The 20,926-nt window shown below is 44.9% G+C and overlaps 1 non-coding gene across 1 annotated transcript; it reads right to left on the bottom strand.

Moving 5' to 3' along the window:
* Positions 1-196: 196 nt before the first annotated feature.
* On the bottom strand, positions 197-269 carry TRNAR-CCG (transfer RNA arginine (anticodon CCG)). Its single transcript has one exon. It is a non-coding gene; the product is annotated as a tRNA-Arg (tRNA).
* Positions 270-20,926: the final 20,657 nt, after the last annotated feature.

The raw sequence follows: 20,926 nt of genomic DNA, 5'->3' as shown, positions 1-20,926 counted from the left end.
GCATTGGCAGGCGGACTCTCAACCACTGCGCCACCAGGGAAGCCCCCTTTTTTTTAAAAAATAGATTTTTTTATTTTTAGGGCACTTTTTAAAAAAAAAATTTATTTATTTGGCTGTGCTGGGTCTTAGCTGTGGCACACGGAATCTTCATTGCAGCACGCAGGATCTTTAGTTGTGGCATGTATGTGGGATCTAGTTCCCTGACCAGGGATTGAACCTGGACCCCCTGCGTACGGAGCACAGAGCCTTAGCCACTGGACCACCAGGGAAGTCCCTATCATATCCTTTCACAATAAACTGGTAAACAAAAAGAACACGTCTTCCCTCCCGCTGCATTCCAAAAGAACCCTAATCAGTGCGTTCAAAGCTTCTCCAACAACAGCAGGGGATTTCAGATACTGGGCACAGTCTGACCCTATCGCAGGATTGGGAGAGAGAAAACTCCCTCCTCTTGTTTCAGCAGCAAAGGAGAAGTGAGTTGGTTGAGGATGGCCTGGTTCAGAAGCTCCAGAACCAAAACAAAATCAAACTGGAAAGGATTCTTGAGATGCAGCTGAGACCGAATCTGGGCCAAGTGGAGAAGGCGATGGATGTCAGAAGAACTGGGTCTCACTGTCCATCCCCCTGATGGAGGCGCTGGAAGCTTCACTTGGCATCTGTGAGTCAGTTCTGATGGAAATACTTGGTCCGGGACTTCCCTGGTGGTCCAAGCGGCTAAGAATCCACCTTCCAGTGCAGGGGACTCAGGTTCAATCCCTGGTCAGGGGACTAAAATCCCACATGCCGTGGGGCAACTAAGCCCATGTGCCGTAACTACTGAGCACATGTGCCGCAACTACAGAACCCATGCGATGCCCTCGAGCCACAACGAAAGATTCTGCGTGCCGCAATTAAGACCCGACACAGCCAGAAATAAATAAATAATAAATAAATAAATAATTTTTTTAAAAAAAAGATATACTTGGTCCCTACAAATTATCACAGCAGACTGGACTTCACCCTAACGAGGTTGACTAGACATGAACATTAGATGAGTCATAAGAATAATAGTAATGAAAATTATAAACCCCAAGTGGGAAAGTCCTTAAAAGGATGCTCCGTTCTGCATTACGTATGGCCCAAACCCTAGAAAGAGGGCTTCACGTGCTTTCCCTAGGCCATCTCCAGGACGGTGGCCTCTAGCCATTCACATCGGGGCCAGCTTCTGGACTTGAAACAAGCTTTACACTCTGTTCAGCTTGGGAAGGTGAGAGAGAGAAGAGGACGATTTGCCTCATCTCAAGCTGGAAGTAAGGCACTGCCCTCCCTGCTCCTTACCACCGTGGGCAGTTGCTGAACCAAACCCGCTTGCACTACCAGGGCTGGCTGAAGGGAAATAAATTAGTTTTGTGTTCAAAATAAAAAGAAACTGTGACATTTTTTTCCAAAGCAAATGTTCCATTTCACATTCCCATCATCAACGTATCCCCACCAACACTTGGTGTTATTGACTTTTTTTTTTTAATCAGTCTTTTTCATTTTAGTCATTCTGGTGGGTTTCTAGCAGCATCTCATTAACTTGCCTTTTCCTAGTGGAAATGCAAATGCTGTTGAATGCTTTGGTGTGTTTGATTATCACCATGCCTCTCTTTTAACTAATAACTCAGCAAGTCTTCTGATTTTGGTGGACAGTAATGCAGAAAAAAAAAATTCACAAGTCTGCCTCAATAAGAAAAATTCTATCATATAGACATGGTTTTTTACGTGTAGACCCTCTCTGGAAGGAGATGCGGGAAGCTAGTGACAGAGCTGGCTTTGCGGAGGGGTCTCGGTACCTGGGGAAAGGTTTGTGAAGGAGACTTTTCACTTTTTACCCTTTTGTTCCTTTCATGTTTTATGCTATGTGCATGGAATACCAGCTCGAAATCAGAATAAAAATTAAACTTGCTGTAAGAGATTGCAAGAAGGAAATCAAAAAGATCTCAAGGGTGTGAATGTACTTTGCTGTCTTGATGGAAAGAAGCAAAACCCCAGGATATGATCCAGATTCCTTCAATAAGGGGCACCCATGGCCCAAAGAAATGGCTGCCTTGTCTTAATCATGTCAGACTTGCTGACATTTGATGCTGAAAGCCTGGCACAGTGGAAGGAACGCTGGGGTAGGAGCCCGAGAATGCCCAGCTTCGCCACTAATGGGCTCTGTGGCTTTGCTGAGTCACCAAACCTTTTTCCTGGTCCGCACAATGACAATGAACCTTGTGCTCTCAGTTCTACGGGTCCACAATTCCAACAAGGGCTGTAACCATGAGGAGGAACAAGCTGTACCAATCACTCATTACGTTACCGGAATTTTTTGGTGAGTAAAGACACATGCACATCGTTAAAACAGCAACTAGTACAGCAAAGCTTATACTAAAGACCACGGAGCTCAGCCCAACTTCTCTTTGGATCTCCTACCCCCAAGTCTGCCCCCAAGGGCCAACCACTTTTTTTTTAAATTGTGAAATATAACAAATGAAAGAAAAAGGCATTAAACCTAAATGTACATTTTTAGTTTTATCAGTTTTCCTGCAGTGATTTCCCCAATCTCTAAATAATAAGCCAATACCACGATTTCTTGCTTGATCAACTGTCAACCTTATATCTTGGCTTTGTGCTGTGATAAATAAAGATTAAGCTCACTGCCATCACCATTCCCCCCTTTGTTGTATATATCACTATTTCAGTTCTTCTCCTGGTTACCAGTAAAACTTTTTTTTTTTTTTTTTTTTTTTTTTGCCGTACGCGGGACTCTCATTGTCGCGGCCTCTCCCCTTGCGGAGCACAGGCTCCGGACGCGCAGGCTCAGCGGCCATGGCTCACGGGCCCAGCTGCTCTGCAGCACGTGGGATCTTCCCGTACCGGGGCACGAACCCATGTCCCCTGCATCGGCAGGCGGATTCTCATCCACTGAGCCACCAGGGAAGTCCTCAGGGAAGCCACCAGGGAAGCCCTCAGGGAAGCCACCAGGGAAGTCCTCAGGGAAGCCCTACCAGTAAAACTTTAAGTAACATACTGTCCCTCTCTTTTTTGCTTTACTCACTATCATCTCTGGATCGTCCTGGGTAAGATGAGGATAACTCCTCAGGCTCACCCAGGCCAGCAGGTGCTGAGCCTGGACAGAGAGTGACCAAGGCAGCATCAGCCAACCTGCTTGGGCCTCTGACCCCAGGGCAGGCTGTTTGCTTGGGCCCCAGCCTCCTTGGACGGTTCACTGATTTTGTCCCTGACATCTGGACAGGTAGAGGCCTGAAGGTGAAAGTCCTGCCCAGAATTCAGGTGGGAGAGATGTTAGGATCGTCTCCCACCCCTCCAGACCCCAAGCCAGCTGCCGCTTGCTCCTTTGTTTCCTAAGGTTTCTAGGTGTGGTGTGTCATGCTGGCTTATCTCCCTGGAAATGTTTTAAAAATGCATTAAGGGGGGCTTCCCTGGTGGCGCAGTGGTTGAGAGTCCGCCTGCCGATGCAGGGGACACGGGTTCGAGCCCTGGTCCGGGAAGATGCCACATGCCGCGAAGCGGCTGGGCCCGTGAGCCATGGCCGCTGAGACCTGCGCGTCCGGAGCCTGTGCTCCAAGACGGGAGAGGCCGCGACAGTGAGAGGCCCGCGTACTGCAAAAAAAACAAAAACAGAAACAAACAAAAAAAAACCTTCTTAAAAATGCACTAAGGGACTTCCTGGTGGCACAGTGGTTAAGAATCTGCCTGCCAATGCAGGGGACACGGGTTCGAGCCCTGGTCTGGGAAGATCCCACATGCTGAGGAGCAACTAAGTCGGTGCACCACAACTACTAAGCCTGCTCTCTAGAGCCTGCGAACCACAACTACTGAGCCTGTGCGCCTAGAGCCCATGCTCCCCAACAAGAGAAGCCTGCGTACTGCAACAAAGAGTAGCCCCAGCTCGCTGCAACTAGAGAAAGCCCACATGCAGCAACGAAGACCCAGTGCAGCCAAAATATATAAATAAATAAATAATAAAAATGCATTAAAAAGAGCAAAAGGAAACAAATGCAACTAATTTTTTTTTTTTTGCGGTATGCGGGACTCTCATTGTCGCGGCCTCTCCCATCGTGGAGCACAGGCTCCGGACGCGCAGGCCCAACGGCCATGGCTCACGGGCCCAGCCGCTCCGCGGCACGTGGGACCCTCCCGGACCGGGGCACGAACCCGCGCTCCCTGCATCGGCAGGTGGACCCTCAACCACTGCACCACCAGGGAAGCCCGCAACTAATTTTTTTAAACCACTTTATGGAGGTATGATTTACATGCAAAAGCTGTATACATTTAATATATACCACTTAATGAGTTTAGAATAATGCAATTCATTTTAACATGTTTTATTTAACTCAATAGAGTGAAAATAGTATCATATCCACAGGTAATCAATACAAAAAGTCATTGAGATATTTTATACTCTTTGGTACTAAGTCTTTGAAATCTGGTGTATATTTTACACTTGTGTCACATTTCAATTCAGATGTTAAATGTTCATCAGAAATATTTTATCTGTATTTAGATTTTTTAAATTTATTGTGGAAGTGGATTCCTATACCCGGAGGGTTCTAAACATACTTAAAGGGAAGTCCCTGGGGGTCCAGTGGTTAGGATTCAGTATTTTCACTGGCAAGGGCCAGGTTCAAGGCCTGGTCAGGGAACTAAGATCCCGCAAGCCACGCAGCACGGCCAGAACATAAAATAAAATAAACATACTTAAAAGTTTTTCAATGACTGAATTGAATATTAGCTTTTAAATTTAAACTGAAATAAATTTCAAAAGCTCAGCAGCACATGTGGCTGGTGTACTGGACGGCAGGCTTAGAGGACAAGGCTGGTGCTGCAGACAAGCCTCTGCTCAGCGGGACCATCACAAATGTCCCTCGGAAAGTTCCTTCTGTTTTTGTTTGAAAGTTCCTTCGGTTTGGTTGTCTCCATCATGAGGATGTTATTGACCATTTGCCCTCTGCATCACCATCATGAGAATCACCTGGTCGTGGTAAAAGTGAAAGCTGTGCTTCTCCTGAAATATATATTATATATTGTATTTGTTTTTATATATAATTTCAGATACACTGATAAGTGCTTTGAATTAAAATGCAGTACTGGGACTTCCCTGGTGGCCCAGTGATTAAGAACCTACCTGCCTGCCAATGCAGGGGACAAGGTTCGAGCCCTGGCCTGGGAAGATCCCACATGCCGCAGAGTAGCTAAGCCCATGTGCCACAACTACTGAGGAGGAGGAACAAGCTGTACCTGTGCTCTACAGCCCATGCTCCACAACTACTGAAACCCTCAAGCCACAACTACTGAAGCTCGTGCGCCTACAGCCCATGCTCTGCAACAAGAGAAGCCACCGCAATGAGAAGCCCGCGCACCGCAACGAAGAGTAGCCCCGCTTGCCGCAACTAGAGAAAGCCAGCGCACAGAAACGAAGACCCAGTGCAGCCCAAAATAAATAAATAAATAAATTTATTTTTTTAAATGCACTACTGTTTATTGTCTTAGGGTTCTTCAAAGAAAGCCAATAGGAGAAATATGGAGAGACAGAGAGAGAAAGAAAGAGGCTGAGATTTATTATGAGGAATTGGCTCATACAATTATGGAGGCTGAGAAGTGCCCGGGTCTGCCATGTGCTGAAAGCTGGAAGCTCAGGAGAGCTGGTAGTTCTAATCCAAGTCCAAAGGCCAAAGCACCAGAAGAGTTGATGGCGTAAGTTGCAGTCTGAGTGCAGAAAACCGATGTCTCAGCTTGAAAACAGTCAGCAAATTCTCCCTTACCCCACATTTTCTACTTAAGCCTACAGTGGATTCTGCTTTATTTAATCTACTCATTCAAATGTTAATCACATCCAGAAACACTCTCACAGACACACCCAGAATAATGTTTAACCAAATATCTGGGCACCCTATGGCCTAGTCAAGATGACACATAAAATTAACCTTCACATTTACTATTATGGATACTGAGGGGGATGCGTTATTATCATCATTAATAATAATAATTACTCATTAATAACAAGAACAAAACCCAACTAATCATTGAACACACTATTTACCAAGCACTGCATATACTATACTTTTTTTTTTTTGCATATACTTTTATTGTGTTCTTTCTAAGTCTCAAAACAGCTTGTGGATGAGACAGTACTATTATACCCATTTCACAGATGAGGATATTGAGGCAAATTGACATTTAGTAACTTGTACAAGATTAGGTCTCTTGCCAATGCCACTCTGAACCAAAGTAGTTGGATGCCAGTGCCTTCTGTCTTAGTCACTACACTAAGCTGCTTCATTTATTCATTCTTTCATTATAAATTCTTAAAGGTCTGGTCCCTGCCCTCAAGAATCTTCCAGGATAGCAAGGCCATGAATACGCTCACAAAAAGAAACCATTTGTGGTTTGGAAGATAGACTTGATGCCAGGGAGATGCATCAGACGTGTCCACAGGAAGACGTGGCCTGGATCTAAAAGGACAGGTGTCCATAGGGTCTCCATACTTGTGGCAGGTTATATTTTCCAAGTTGGCCACGGAAGAGCTCCTATCCTACAGGCCCCGCCTACAAAGTGATATTGACACATGTCCCACTGAGAGATGAGATCTACAGTCCCCACCCCTGAGGCTGGGCAGGATTATGTCTCTGGCAGAAGTGGCTCCGCTGGTCTGCCTGGGATCTCTTGCTCTTGGAACCCAGTCGTCACAGTGTGAGGAAGCCTAGGCCACCTGAAAAGGCCACAGACAGGTGCTCAGAATGACAGCTTCAACTGGTCCAGCCAATAGCTGGCATCAGCTGCCGGATTCCTGAGCAGGAAGTGTGGTATAACAAAAAATCTACCTGGTCTTTGTCCCCAGTTCCTGGCCCGGAGCTCCTAACACCTTTGGAATTTCCTGAGCGATAGGAGTGTCTTTTGTTACTCCTAAGGAGACCTTTTCCACAATACCGGAGTTTATGCTAATGAGGTGACTCAGACCTGGGCCCCTAGATGTGTTCAGGGTGGGGTTGAGCGCCAGAAAAATCTCCCACGTGAGTCGAGGGTTGCAACCTTCAGCACCATCCCCAACCTCCAGAGGTAGGACAGGGACAAGAGACTGGGTTCAAGAGTGTGATCTAATCAGTTGTGCCTGTGTGATACACACCTGAGACCATGAGGCTGGAGGAGCTTTGGGTTGGTGAACACACCTTCATGCCGGGAAGGCGGACTGTCTAGATCCTATGACGAGAGGGCATGGAAGCTCTGTGCCTCCCCCCACCTTGGAGCTCATCCTATTCAACTCTTTTTAAATTTTATTTATTATTATTATTATTATTATTACTGGCCACGCAGCGCAGCATGCAGGATCTTAGTTCCCTGACCAGGGATGGAACCCATGCCTCCTGCGGTGGAAACAGGGAGTCTTACCAATGGACCACGAGGGAAGTCCCTCTTTCTTTTTCTTAACCATTTCACTGAAGTATGATTGACGTACAGAAAGCTAGACATATTTAGTGTATGTAACTTGATGAGCTTGGAGATAAATATACACCTGTGAAATTATCACCACCATCTATGCCCTCACCATATGCATCAGCCCCAGAGTTTCTCCTGCCTCCTTTACTTACTATTATTATTTGTTATAAGAACAGTTAAGACCTGCACTCTTAGCAAGTTTTTACACGTATAATACAGTGTTGTTAATTCCAGGCACTATGCTATGTACTTAGCTCTCTAGGACTTGTTTATCTTGTATAACTGAAACTTTGCACCCTTTGACTAACACCTCTCCGTTTCCCTCTTCCCCCATCCCCTGGCAACCACCTTTCTGTTCTCTGCTTTTGTGAGTTTGACTGTTTTATTATTTTTTAAATTTATTTATTTATTTATTTATTTATTTATTTATTTATGGCTGCATTGGGTCTTCCTTGGTGCGCACAGGCTTCTCTAGTTGCAGCAAGCAGGGGCTACTCTTCGTTGCGGTGCGCGAGCTTCTCATTGCGGTGGCTTCTCTTGTTGCAGAGCATGGGCTCTAGGAGCACGGGCTTCAGTAGTTGTGGCACATGGGCTCAGTAGTTGTGGCTGACAGGCTCTAGAGTGCAGGCTTAGCAGTTGTGTGTGTGTGTGTGTGTGTGTCTCACATCTTTAGCTACTCATCTGGAGTTTGACTATTTTAGGTTTCTCCACATAAGTGGTATCATGTAGTAATTGTCCTTCTGTGTCTGACTTATCTCACTCAGCATAATGTCCTCCAGGTTCATCCATGTTGTGACAAATGGCAGGATTTCCTTCCTTTTTAAGGCTGAATAATATTCCATTGTATCCTATTGGACTCGTCATCTGGCTATTCATTTGTATCCTTTATAATAAACCAGTAATCATAAGTAATAGTGGTATCTTGAGTTCTATGAATAATTTCAGTGAGTTATCAAAACTGAACAGGGATGGTGGAAACCCCCAAATTTACAGCCAACCTGTCAGAATTACGAGCAGCCCCCAGGACTCGTGTCTGGAGTCCAAAGTGAAGGCTGTCTTGTGGGACTGAGCCTTTACACCTGTGGAGTCTACTGTCAGAATGGAGTTGAATTACTGGACACCCAGTTGGCCTCAAGGAATTGCTCGGTTGGAAAATACAGGAAGCTTTCAAGACAACTGTAGTTCTTGCTACCATCTGACTGCAAAAACATATGAGACCCCAAGTGAGAACCACTCAGCAGAGCCCACTCAACCCTAGAACTGTGAGAGATGATAACAGAATGGTTGCGGTTGTTTTAAGCCGCTTAGGGGGCTATTTGTTATGGAACAACAGTGACTGTGTAGTATCAGGGATTCCAGGGAGAGACCTTGGCACCATCAGAGGTGGAAGAAAGAGAAGCAAAGGGCATGTGGGAGAACATCAGCAGCTGTGGCTCTTGGGTTGCAAGTAACCGAAAGCTACTCTGTTTTTTGGGAGAAGCAAAGGGCATGTGGGAGAACATCAGCAGCTGTGGCTCTTGGGTTGCAAGTAACGGAAAGCTACTCTGTTTTTTGGGTTTTTAAAAAATACTTATTTATTTGGTTGCACTGGGTCTTAGTTGTGGCTTCCTGGCTCCTTAGTTACGGCATGGGAACTCTTAGTTGCGGCATGCGTGTGGGATCTAGTTCCCTGACCAGGAATCGAACCTGGGCCCCCTGCATTGGGAGCGCAGAGTCTTAACAACTGTGCCACCAGGGAAGTCCCCTGAAACCTACTCTGAATTAAGAAAAAGAGAAAATATTAATAGGAAAAATATTCGGGGAGCTCAGAGAATCAAAGGAAATGATAAGTAACCAGGACTCAGAAAGGACATGATTCAGGACCACTCTGGGGCCCTCAAGGATCTTCTTTTGGGGGCAGACATCACAATAACTTAGACCCACCTGCCTGAGGACCCTGTGCTACTCCACCCAGGTTGCCCTTCCTGGTGAAGGGAAGGGGGGATTCTGGTGGCTGGTCTGGTTACCTGCCTGCCTATTGGGGAAAAGGGAGGGACCCAGTGACTCACAGCCCACCAGAACCACAAGGAATGAGGTAGAGGAAGCCTCCCCCACCAAAACAATGGGCAGTTGTGGCTATGCAGGCAAAGCCAAAAAACATTTGTAGGAGTAGGTTCCGTGCCAGTGACAGAGACCTACAGTGACAACGGTTTAAACAAGATCAATGTTGACTCCTCCTGTGTGTGTCAAAACCCAGAGGTAAGTAGTTCAGGCTGGTATATCCCTCTTATCTGTGAAGCCTCAGGGCCCAGCTCCTTCCTCACGTACCAAGACGGAGCTCTAGCCAGCATGCCTAAGTTCCGAGCACAGGATGGAGAAACAGAGCAGAAAGGGAGCAGAGTGTGTGTCCACACGATCCTGGGAAAACATCACGGTTCTCCTTGCATCCCACTGGCCAGAATTTTGTCACATGACCACACTAAGCTGCAGTGCAGGCTGGGAAATATCATCCCTGCTAAAAATTCTTTTGCCGCTAAGGAAGAAAAGCCTGGATGCAGGACTGTGACCAGGTCCTACCGTAGCCACCATCTGGCTGCCCAGTACTCACACGCATACATCGTTCCCCACATTTAATATTTTTAAATGTTCCCACCTATCACAATGGAACCACCAACATCTCACACTCAACCAAGAACACACTCCCCGTCCTCAGGTCCAGGTGCTGCAAGAGTGCCAAGTCCAGCACCTCTGGGGAGTGTCCTCTTTCTTCCATCCCTTCTCAGTGTTTTGAAACTTGTGGACCAAACAGAAGTTTAGCTGGTGCCAACTCACCTTATATATAATAATGAGGAAAAGGACGAGGAGAGAGATGTAAACTTTAAAAAATAACAGTAATAAAGACACAGAATGCAAGGAAATGCGGATAGGCACTGTCCACAGTCCCCATTCTACAGTCATAATCCTGTAGCTGACATTTATCACTTCCCTTTTCATTACCCTTTCTGAGATCCCCTTGCCTTTGGCCAGAATCAAAGTTAGTTAGTTAGTTAATTTGCTCAGAACTTCATTCCTAAGAGGTCTAAGCCCTTGGTGGTCCAGCCCATGTAGGGATTCTGGCATCTTTTAAAACCTTTACCCTTGATGTATCAGTCATCTATTGCTGGGTAATTAACGACTCCCAAACTTAAAGGCTTAAAAGAACAATAAACAGCAAGCAGGGTTTTGTAAAATGACTGTGACCACTTCGACGTCATCCTGTGGAGCTGGGGACGCCCCAGGAGTACACACTCACAATACTAGAGTGGGAGAGTACTGAATTATCAAGCAGAGACAAACACCAACAGGCTATTCAGTGTCTCCTTTCTTTTTTCTTCTTTTTGGTCTTCAAGCAGCACTCCTTAAAAAAAGCATCACAGGGGCTTCCCTGGTGGCGCAGTGGTTAAGAATCTTCCTGCCAATGCAGGGGACACGGGTTCGAGACCTGGGCTGGGAAGATCCCACAAGCCCGGAGCAACTAAGCCCGTGCGCCACAACTACTGAGCCTGCGCTCTAGAGCCCTCTAGCCACAACTACTGAGCCCGTGCACCACAGCTACTGAAGCTGGGGCGCCTAGACCCCGTGCCCCGCAACAAGAGAAGCCACCGCAACGAGAAGCCCACACACCGCAACGAAGCGTAGCCCCCGCTCGCCGCAACTAGAGAAGAAAGCCTGCGTGCAGCAACGAAGACCCAATGCAGCCCCCGCCCCAAAAAAAGGCATCACAGGTGCAAACTATTATACATAGAATGGGTAAAAAACAAGATCCTACTGTAGAGCACAGGGAACTATATTCAATATCCTGTGATAAACCAAAATGGAAAAGAATTTGAAAAAGAATGTATACATATGTATAGCTGACTCACTTTGCTGTGCAGCAGAAATTAACCCAACATTGTAAATCAACTATACTTCAATAAAACAAAATTTTTAAAAAGGCGTCACAGGGACACTTATTTTGGTCAAAAAATTTTTTTGAAATGAGACAATAGAGGATCACCATATCAATTCCTAAAATTCATCTATAATTTGCATTACTGTTAGCTTTTTGTCAAGCTGTATAACACTTTTAAGCATTTCATGGATTACTCATGGATAATTGGATTTTTAAAAAAAATAAATTTATTTATTTTTGTCTGCATCGGGTCTTTGTTGCTGCGCGCGAGCTCTCTCCAGCCTCGGCAAGCGGGGGACGCTTCTCGTTGCGCAGGTTCCTCATTGCAGTGGCCTCTCTTGCTGTGGAGCACGGGGTCTTAGGCACGCAGGCTCCGTAGTTGTGGCACACGGGCTCCAGAGCGCAGGCTCAGGAGCTGTGGCGCACGGGCTTAGCTGCTCCGCGGCATGTGGGATCTTCCCGGACCAGGGCTCGAACCCGTGTCCCCTGCGTTGGCAGGCGGATTCTTAACCACCGAGCCACCAGGGAAGTCCCGGATAATTGGATTTTGCAATTTATTTCATGACAGTTAACGTCACAGAGAATAATCTGAGTTTACCTAGATGACCCTGACTTTCGGAATGTCATGCATTTAATTCTGACACCTTCTTGGAGTGATTATTCAGTCAAAAAATATCTGTTTTCCATCTGCTACATCATGAACATTATTGTTAATTGATATTGGTAACAACAAAAAACAACTTACAGCTAAGAAAAACTTTTGATACTTTGTGGCTTAACAGAAACATTTTATTTATTGTCTTTGGGTTTTATTTTATTTTATTTTTTGGCCACTCCACGCGGCATGTGGGATCTTAGTTTTGAACCCGCGTCCCCTGCATTGGAAGCGCAGCGTCTTAACCACTGGACCACCAGGGAAGTCCGTGGGTTTTATTTTTATTTCAACTCTTAACTAAAGATATTTTCAAATATACAGAAAAATAGAAGAGTCTAACAAACTCTTAGGTACCTATTACCCAACTTCAATCATTATCAATATAAGGCCAGTCCTGTTTCATCTCTCTTCCCACTGTCAACACCGGAGTACTTTAAAGCAAACTCCCTTCATCATACAATTTTGTTCATAATTACTTCAGTATGAATCTCTAAGATAAAAACTCAATAAAATAGCTATAATTACCTTAGCACACCTAACACAATAGTTCTTTAATATCAGAAATATTATACCTAATTCATAGCCAAATTTCTCTACCTCAAAAATAACTTTTTTAAACCTTTTTTTAAATTATGGAAAATTTCAAATGTATGCAAAAGCAGCAGAATAGTAGAGGGAATCTCCATCTATATGCATCACCCGATTTTTTTTTAAGTCTTTTACTGAATTTGTTACAATATTGCTTCTGCTTTATGCCTTGGTTTTTTGGCCAAGAGGCATGTGGAATCCTAGCTCCCTGACTAGGGATCGAATCCACACCCCCTGCCTTGGAAGGTGAAGTCTCAACCACTGGACCGCAAGGGAAGTCCCCGTATCACCCGATTTAAGAGTTATCAATTTGTGGGTCTTTTTGGGTCATCTCTATCTACTCTCCTCCACACTCATTATTTGGAAGCAAATTCCTTGTAACATACATTACATCTGTAAATATTTCAACAGGTATTTCTAAAGGATAAACTCCTTAAAAATAATAATAATTCCTAAGATCATCAAATTTTCCCTATTGCCCCCTCCCTTTCTTACAGTTGACTTTTTTTGAAATAAAGTCCATACATCAGATTTGGTAGCTAAATTTCACAAGAGGCTCAGTGGCCACGGCTCACGGGCCCAGCCGCTCCGCGGCATGTGGGATCTTCCCGGACCGGGGCACGAACCCATGTCCCCTGCATCGGCAGGCGGACTCTCAACCACCACACCACCAGGGAAGCCCCACAAGCAACTTTTAATCTCTCACCTCCCCACCACTCTTTCTCTTTCCTTTTTAAAGTATCTTTTAAAAAATGTCACAGTCTTGATTTTGCTGACCACATCATCGTAGATATTTAATGTTCCTCTGGTAATTAGATCTAGATCTAGATTTAGGGTCACATATTTTCCCAATTATGTTTCATCAGGAGTCATATGTAGTTTTACCTTTTTGTGTTTTTTGTGTGTTTTTTTTTTTTGTTTTTGCTTTTTGGCTGCACCGAGCGGCACGCAGGATCTTAGTTCCCCGACTAGGGATCGAACGCGTTCACCCTGCAGTGGAAGCATAGAGTCCTAACCACTGGACCGCCAGGGAATTCCCAGTTTTTCCTTTTTTGATGTTAGCAGTCATCAGCGATCACTGCTTAGATTCATTCATTCATTCAATTCTGCAAAATGGTGATGTTCTAATTCTAGCATTCCTGTTTTACTTATTAGCTGGACCCATATATAGAAAGTGACCTTATCAACTACTTGCTTATCCTGAAGTACAGTATATACAGGTAAAGTATGCTTCATTTCTTCCCTTTACTTACTAGTTTATAAAAATAAGTTTGTCTCCAAGCATATTCCTAAGGTGACCAGAGAGGCTGTTTTGTTATTGAGTACTGTATTGGGTTAAGTAATGTCCCCCCAAACTTCATATCCACCCAGAACCTATGAATGTGACCTTGTTTGGAAATGGGGTCTTTGTAGACATAGTTATGATGAGGTCTTACTGGAGTAGGGAGGGCCCTAAATCCAATGACTGGTGGGTGTCCTTCTAAGAAGAGGAGAGACACACACAGGGAAGTTGGCCGTGTGAAGACAGAGGCAGAGATTGGAGTGACATAGCTACAAACCAAGGGAGACAAGGATTCCTGACAACTTCTAGAAGCTGCAAAAGGCAAGGAATGATTCTTCCCCAGAGCCTTCGAGGGAATGTGGCTCTGACAACACCTTGATTTTAGACTCACAGCCTCCAGAACTGAGAATAAACTTCTGTTGTTTTAAGCTGGCTTGTTAACGTATTACAGCAGCCTTAGGAGACTTGTACAAATACCATAATGAACTCAGGGATTTGCCCATACTTGGTGTGTTTCATTTCATCATCAGTTATTATCCTTATTGGTGCTCAAACTGTCCCATTTTGGCCAGTGAGATCCTCTTTAAGTTGGCTCCGGCGTCTTTTTGACACAACCCTAGCATCTATGAGAACTTCCCTGCTGTCTGGTGTGACAGGAAGTTCTAGGCTCATCTTGTACATTGTCTGCCCCAGACCAGGTATCTGCCTTTGAGTAGGAAGTAGTATTTAGAGACTCTAACCTGGGCACTAGGGGTGCTCTTTGCTACTAGACTGGTCACTACTCCTAGGCTTTTTCGGCGAATAGAGCTAGGAAACATACGTCCATTACTGAACCAAACTTGGGTCAGTTTGCCCTTGCGTGGTAAACCCAATCTCCTGACACGAGGCTGTGGTGAAGGAAAGTGCAGCATGTATTGCAAGGCCAAGCCAGGATACAGGCAGCTAATGCTCAAAAGACCTGAACTCCCCAGTGGATTTCAGGGAAGGGTTTTTAGAGACAGGGCAAGGGAGAGGGTAAAGGGGTATGTGATCAGCTCGTGGACATTTTTCTGATTGGTTGGTGGTGAAGTAATCAGGCATTGTCATCGTCAGGTGGGTTTCAGTCTCTGCAAAACAGCTCAAAGATAAGGCTCAAGATATTATCTACAGCCCTTGAAGAGGTACCAAAGGTCCTTGACTTTGTTCTATGGCTAAACTATTATTTTGTCTTGCTTGACTGTTTTCCTTCGCTTCTGCATTTTCTTACTTCTCGGATTAAATTTGCTCTTTGGAACTCAGGGAAAGCCTAGGAGGCTGAAGTTTTTCTACAAACAAGAGGCAGGCAGAGGACATGGTTGGAGGTCTGTCCTGGGAAGGCCCCACAGGGTCCTACTCAGATAAACACACACTCATCTTTTTAAGATAAATACATACGAATTCACAGCATACTTCCAATTCAAATTCAGAATTACAGTATTTTATTTAAACTCATCAAGTTTATATGGGCAACTCCTTTCTCCCACGCCAAAATTCCTTGTTCTCAGAAACACCAACATAATTACTCATTACAATACATACATATGAGTTTCAGAGCAACAATACCAAAGCCTCTACCCACCATACAGTTAGTGAAAACAGTTTAGGAGTTTATCTTGGTTTTTTATTTTTTTTATACAGTGAAATTACAGTTGTGATGTTTCTGGGAACAGCTGCTCGCTCTGTATTATGCCACCAATTGGATACACAGGTTCATTTGTTTCATTTTGCTTTCTGTTTTAAGGGTTTTAAATTAAAAAAAAAATTTTTTATAATTGTGTAAAATATTTACATGGTTCCAAACTCAAATTCTAGAAAAGAAGGTATATGCAGAGAAGAATAGCTTTATCTCTGTAGCCTTGACTCTATTCCCTCTCTCTCACTATAGGTAAACATTTTATTTATTTATTTAAAATTACTTTTTAAAATTGAAGTCTGGGTCTTCCCTGGTGGCGCAGGGGTTGAGAGTCCACCTGCCGATGCAGGGGACACGGGTTCGTGCCCCGGTCCGGGAAGATCCCACATGCCGCGGAGCGGCTAGGCCCATGAGCCACGGCCGCTGAGCCTGCACGTCCGGAGCCTGTGCTCCGCAACGGGAGAGGCCACAACAGTGAGAGGCCCGCGTACCACAAAAAAAAAAAAAAAAAATTGAGTAAAAATTGAAGTCTGGTTGATTTACAATGTTTCAGGTATACAGCAAAGTGATTCAGATATATATATATATATATATATTCTTTTCAGTTATATACTAGATATTGAATATAGTTCCCTGTGCTATACAGTAGGTCCTTGTTGTTTATCTATTTTATATATAGCAGTGTGTACCTGTTAAACCCAAGTTATTAATCTATCGCTCTTCTGCCCCTTTCCCCTTTGGTAACCATAAGTTTTTTTTCTGTGTCTGTGAGACTATTTCTGATGCTTAACCACTTGAAAAGGAACTTACGGTTTATCGTTTTACTTCAAGAATAAACAAAGACCCCTCTCAAACCCTATAAATATGTATTTTAAAATATGTGTGTATTGAGATGTATATATATATACACGTCTGTATATGTGTATGCATTCCTCTCCTTGTCTTAGCGAAACGGTGTCATTCTATGAATACTTTTTCACTTAAGAATGCTCCATACTAGTACTGACTCAGTAACTCGTGTTCACTTTGATCTGTTGAAGTAATAAGTCAGGTGCCTGAAAAGAACCCCTTAGCAGGAGACTGGAAACTTGCATTTCCTCAAAATGACAGTTAAGGTAGTGTGTTGAAATCTACGCCACCTTTCCAAGTCTCCATGGGAATGAGCACAAATTTTTTTTTTTGTGCTGTACGCGGGCCTCTCACTACTGTGGCCTCTCCCGTTGCGGAGCACAGGCTCCGGACGCGCAGGCCCGGCGGCCACGGCTCACGGGCCCAGCCGCTCCGCGGCACGTGGGATCCTCCCGGCCCGGGGCGCGAACCCGCGTCCCCTGCATCGGCAGGCGGACTCTCAACCACGGCGCCACCAGGGAAGCCCGAGCACAATAATTTTAGTTACTTCTGACCCACATTTTGGATCGTTTGTGTCCATCTTCTCTTCGGGGTGCTTGTGCTCCATAGTTAAACATTATTCATTATAATGATTATCATCCACTGAACTTGCTTTCTAAGGACTCAAGGGCTCTGAGTATGAAAATAGCTACTACTTTTTGGGTGCCCTCTATCTGCCTAGGATGTGCCAGGTGCTGTGCATCCCTGATCTCACTGATTTCTCACAAATAAGCTGTAGGATGGCTGTCCTTATCCTCATCTTACAGAACCAGCTCGCAGGGCATCGAGCAGTTGCTGAACCTGGAACCCGGCTTCTCTGCGCTTTTCTCACCGGGTCATGCTGAAAAGAAGAAAAGGCTTTACTATTTTCCTCACCTGAGATGCTGCTCTGATGGCAGGAGAGATTACAGGCAAGTCACCTGGATCTCGTTGGTCAACAATCAGTGCTGTTAATAAAATTATTTTCCTCTTGGCCTCGGCCTCTTTTCTCTCATAATCCATTGTACGTCTGTGAAAATACTTTTCACACTGACATAATTAGTTCTGTTTGTTTCTCAAATTATAATTAGCAGACTGTCTTTCCCAGAGATGTCAGAAGATTGGGGCTCAGTTAAATGTTAAGTCATGAGGCTAAACTGATTTACCCACCTGCTGTGTAGCAAGGAACTAGTTAACCTTGATATATAGTAAACGTCAAACCTTGTTAGTGTTCCCATGTCTTCTCTTTGACCTCTCATTACATCTAATTACAACAGGCTTCTTACCTTGCTCAGTTAAGCTTTATGGTAATTTTGTTTGCCATTGTTTATGGCAACTGAAGAGCTTGTTAAAAATGCCTTGTTGCCTCAATGGCATTTGGAGACAAAGAATGAGTAACCAAGGGAGGAGATATATATATCTCTCTCACATCTCCGAAGCCCATCTGGTTCTTCAATATAGTTCTAATAAACAGGACTGCCAACTCTCCACCCATGAAAATCTTTATAGGCCCCAGAATAAATTTAGCTATCTCCAAACCTGTTTGCACATTGTCAGACTGGTTTTGTGTCTTTTGGCAGATTTTCCACGGAAGACCCTAGCCTTTAACGTTTAGTCTCCTAAAAACTGTATAAAGAATAGTTCATTTTGCTTTTGGGAGGGGATGGTTTGAAAAACAATGATAATTCAGCAGCATGTGTTCTGTCGTCCTCAAAGAGAGCATCCACTATGCACCGAAAGGAAAACATGGCTCACAGGAAAAGCGAAGTGAGCTTTTTAACATCAGCGATAAATGTGGCAAAATGCAATGCTGCAAAAATAAGGGAAATTAAAAGTTTGTGCAAATCCTTTGAAAAAATATTATTTTCATAATAACAAAACTAGCCAAAAGCGGGCTTCCCTGGTGGCGCAGTGGTTAAGAATTCGCCTGCCAATGCAGGGGACACAGGTTCAAGTCCTGGTCCGGAAAGATCCCACATGCTGCAGAGCAACTAAGCCTGTGACTACTGAGACTGCGCTCTAGAGCCCGTGAGCCACACTACTGAGCCTGTGCACCACAACTACTGAAGCCCGTGAGCCACAACTACTGAGCCCACGTGCCAAACTACTGAAGCCCGTGCACCCAGAGCCTGTGTTCCACAACAAGAAAAGCCACCTCAGTGAGAAGCACGCACGCTGCAATGAAGAGTAGCTCCCGCTCGCCACAACTAGAGAAAGCCCACACACAGTAACGAAGACCCAACGCAGCCAAAAATAAATAAATAAAATAAATAAATTTATATATTTTAAAAAACTAGCCAGGGCTTCCCTGGTGGCGCAATGGTTGAGAATCTGCCTGGCGATGCAGGGGACACGGGTTCGTGCCCCGGTCTGGGAAGATCCCACGTGCCGCGGAGCGGCTGGGCCCGTGAGCCATGGCTGCTGGGCCTGCGCGTCCGGAGCCTGTGCTCCGCAACGGGAGAGGCCACAACAGTGAGAGGCCTGCATACCACAAAAAACAAAACAAAACAAAACAAAAAAACTAGCCAAAAGCTAAAACCCCTCAAATATCTATTTCTTGGCCCCAAACACTGAACATCAAAAAGCATAATTCTTGGGCTTCCCTGGTGGCGCAGTGGTTGAGAGCCTGCCTGCCAATGCAGGGGACACGGTTCGAGCCCTGGTCCGGGAGGATCCCACATGCCGCGGAGCAAATGAGCCCATGCACCACAACTACTGAGCCTGTGCTCTAAAGCCTGCAAGCCACAACTACTGAGCCCACGTGCTGCAACTACTGAAGCCCGTGCGCCTGGAGCCCATGCTCCGCAACAAGAGAGGCCACCGCAACGAGGGGCCCGCACACTGCAGCGAAGTGGCCCCCACTCGCCACAACCGGAGAAAGCCCGCACACAGCAACAGAGACCCAACGCAGCCAAAATAAATAAATTTATATTTTTTAAAAAAGTACAATTCTTTTTAAACAGTAGACATATAAAGAAAAATGATAATCTAAATAATAGTTATAATGACAATACTAGAAATGCCCTATGTAGTTTATAATCTTCCCCTTTGCATTACAGAGGGAAAAAAAAGCATGTTTAAAAAAGATTCTGAAAAAAAAAAGAAAAAAGATTCTGAATATGAATTAATTTTGTGGTAGAGAAATTATAAATGATTTTTTTTTTTTGGCAGCACCGGGAGGCTTGCGGGATCTTAGTTCCCCAGGGATTGAACCCGCTCCCCTTGCAGTGGAAGCGTGGAGTCCTAACCACTGGACCGCAAGGGAATTCTCTTAAATTATTTTTAAATTTTTTATTTTACTTTTTATTTATTTATTTTTGGCTGCCTTGGGTCTTTGTTGCTGCGCACAGGCTTTCCTCTAGTTGCAGCGAGCGGGGGCTACTCTTCGTTGCGGTTCGTGGGCTACTTATTGTGGTGGCTTCTCTTGTTGCGGAGCACTGGCTCTAGGCGCGCGGGCTTCAGTAGTTGCGGCATGTGGGCTCAGTAGTTGTGGCTCGTGGGCTCTAGAGCGCAGGCTCAGTAGTTGTGGCGCACTGGCTTAATTACTCTGCAGCACGTGGGATCTTCCCGGACCAGGGCTCGAACCCGTGTCCCCTGCACTGGCAGGCGGATTCTTAACCACTGCGCCACCAGGGAAGTCCCTTAAATGATTTTTTAAAACAATTATTATCACAAAGCCATTTGGGGGCAAAGGATTTTTAAATTTAAATATATTTAAATCCATCTTACACTGTTGCTTTCTATTGTCTCTTTCTTAAAGAGACAATAGACTTGTTCTTCATTTAACCAATGAAACTTTTTTCCCACCTGAACTAAATTCCCAGACTTTCTCTTGGGTGGGCTTAAGTAATGACATGAAATACTGTGCCTGAAACGAGAAACACAAACACGGCCCACAAATCTTCAATAGAAACCTATATGCTTAAGTAGGAATGTAAAAACTCACTGTAAAAAAATCCCCTTAAAACCACAGAGCACTAGAAGTTTTGAAAGTTTCAATATTTTTACTTTTTACATCAGAGGCTTTATAATTAATATCATAATTATTAAAAGATTAAACTATATGTAGGTTGACACTGTAATCTACACGAGGAGTAAGTTCTGCCTGTTGGCCCCAAGCTTTCCTTTTTTTCTTTTTTTAATTGTGGTAAGACACATAACACAAAATTTACTATTCTAATAATTTTAAAGTTCAGGAGCACCAAGTACATTCACGTGGTTGTGCCACTCTAAACCCACTGTTCAGCTCCTCAGCTCCTCCACTAGGGGGCGGACGAACACAGCGCATCAGCCAGCCTCTTCGCACCACCTAGTCCACGCATGCGCTTCTCACCTGGTGAAGGTAAGCGGGGGCGGGGCCTGGGCGGAGCCTCAGGGCGGGGGCGGGGCACGCAGGCGCGGCGCGGGCATTGTGACGTCAGGTTGCGTGGCCGGGCTGGAACCTGGTCCCGGCTCGTTGAGGCGCTTCTCAGAGCGTGACGCGCTAACTCCCCTCCCCGCGGACTCCCTTCC

Source organism: Physeter macrocephalus, chromosome 14 (assembly GCF_002837175.3).
Source record: "Physeter macrocephalus isolate SW-GA chromosome 14, ASM283717v5, whole genome shotgun sequence".
Lineage (NCBI taxonomy): Eukaryota > Metazoa > Chordata > Mammalia > Artiodactyla > Physeteridae > Physeter > Physeter macrocephalus.
This window is presented reverse-complemented; position numbering and strand designations above follow the sequence as displayed.